Here is a 2613-nt window from a genome sequence, read left to right as displayed (position 1 = left end):
TATATAATAAGTGATTTTCTAATGTCAATTGAGAAGGAGAGCTAGTAATAATATAAACAATGAATATAGTAATTTTGAGAAATTCTACGAGGTAGCCTAGGCGGCCTGGCTTTCAACCATACAATCTCAAGTTAAAGAGGAATTATGTCGAGTTGGGTAGCGTAAATGTAGTTTTTCACGTAGATGGCAACGAAGGTTTGTAAAAAGGGAGTAATTCGGCATTGACATTTGGTTGCCATGATCACGAGGTGTACACCAACATTCAATTACAACTCTAACATCAATATTCTTGCGAATTTCAAATTCATCATATTTGTTAATGAAAGATCTAGTATGTCTAGACAGAAATAAAGGTAACATTATTGTAGATAACTGTTTACCAAGTTTATTACCGGCTTAACGTTGAGCCGGGCTTAACTCAAACCTGGCTTATCTCCAAGTCTGAACTTAGCCGTTCATTAAAAGATGGTGATTGACTTATAAAGCAATATTACTTTTTTTTTTTTATATAAGAAGCAGTAAAATTGTGCCCAGGCTCAGTGTTCTTATTTTTTGGCCGATTTCAGGCTCAAAATGTTCTTATTTTGTTTTTAGTTTACACACCTTTTAAACAAAAAATTATTTAATTGTTCGGCAGTATGCACTGTACTGGAATGTAGGTGAAAGTGACTCCGCAAAAAATGGCCCCCAAATGTCAGATAGGTACACCTACTGTACTGTATTATGGAGTGTATTACAGTCACACTTACTGCACATAATGTACACACACATTTTGGTGTTTTTTTTTTAAATATAAACCTCATTTGAAATTTTACCTCAGCCTTAATTTGTTCTTATAAAATGTGTTATTTAAAAAAAAAATTGTAGTAGAGCATACATCGTACGCTAGCCAAAAATTATTATACTTAGGTTAGATTGAATGCATTCAAAAATTTATTTTTTAAGCATTAAATTTTAAACATTCGTAAAATAATTTTCCTTTAGTGTACTATGTGCAGTTCCACTAATTGCTTAATATTGAATGCTACTACATTTTAAATTATAAGTTTAGAAAGGCCTTTGCAAATGAAAGTAAATTACTTTTTTTATAATGAATAAAAAGAATAACATGAGTCAATATTAAATTTGTTTATAATGTTAAAGCAGATACGATAGGCCTACTGATAATTAATGATATGGTAAAAATAGACTGCACAATACCGTACATACATAAAAAATATTATGATGGATGTACGTATACATTTCTTATTCGTCATGATGTATACAATTCTTATTCGTCATGTATTGACTTATTTTAGAGATTAACATACTCATTTTATATTTTATTCCATTATATTTAGAGAATAATATACGTTTGTATCAGCTGCACTCATTGAAGTGGTACGTTCCACTTACACACTGCATGCTACTACATGCTGCTCTTTTCTTTGTACTATAATAATAATAATAATAATAATAATAATAATAATAATAATAATAATAATAATAATAATAATAATAATAATAATAATAATAATAATAATAATATATTTGGAAAACGCATTTTTAACAGCGGTACACATCACATCAATGGTGCGTCCACAGTAAGACTATAACAATCAAAATCATTAAAACTAACAAAATCAAAACAACACAAACAAGCAATATGATCCGGGAGAATTGAAAACAATATCCTTGTTCAGACTTAATACAAGTAGAACAAAATTTGTAGATAAGGGTAGCCACTCCCTGGACATTAATTAAACTAAAGAGGTATATATACCTCCTTGACTTACTAAAGGAAATATAAAGTGAAAATAAAAAGGACACTTAACACCAGGAAACATTTAATTTAACGAAACACACCTACATGTAATTAGTTTATCTCCTACATAAATAAAACCACATAAATTATGATGATGAGCTGCTGATATGCGTTGAGTAATACATTATATAGTACTTTTAACTTACTTTAAACAGTTTAGAAGGGATAACAATAGTATAGTAGGCCTAGTGCGGTAATAATAATAATAAAAATAGTAGTAATAAGCAGTAATATTAAATTAATTATGGTTTGGCCGTTAACAGAAATGGTCCATGGCAGCCGACTTTTGGAAAAAAAAACCCGGGATATAAATCCTGCTGTTTTGTTGAATAGCGATGGGTTCTTAAATTATTTATTGCCAGTGAAGCCCATGTAGCCTGGTTGTAAAACAGCTGAAATAAATTTTAGCGAGAAAAAAGTAAAGGAAAATTAATTTTTGGTTTTTCTGAATCAACATACCCTATAGTGTTTCAGAAAAAAAAAATCCCCTTTCCTAGGGCTTGGGCAATTTTTTTTACAGCACTTTGAAATTTTGGCCTAAAATACCCTATTTTAAACTATTTAAAATGGGGGTAGGGGAAATAAACTTATGTTTTTTGGTCACTTTTACATATACTGTGGATATGAAATGTAACAAAAACTTGGCTATATAGTTACACATCACTCTCATTAAAAAATATAATCGGAATGATGACGTCATCATGACAAATTCCAAGATGGCGTCCATTAATTATTGTGGGAAAAACTATGTTTTTAATGTAAAAATAATTTTATTATTATCAAAGTACAATACAATCTCAATACAATAT

The sequence above is a fragment of the Anneissia japonica genome, unplaced genomic scaffold, assembly GCF_011630105.1.
Source record: "Anneissia japonica isolate Jap-2015-1 unplaced genomic scaffold, ASM1163010v1 scaffold410_len604442_cov124, whole genome shotgun sequence".
Taxonomy (NCBI): domain Eukaryota; kingdom Metazoa; phylum Echinodermata; class Crinoidea; order Comatulida; family Comatulidae; genus Anneissia; species Anneissia japonica.
This window is presented reverse-complemented; position numbering follows the sequence as displayed.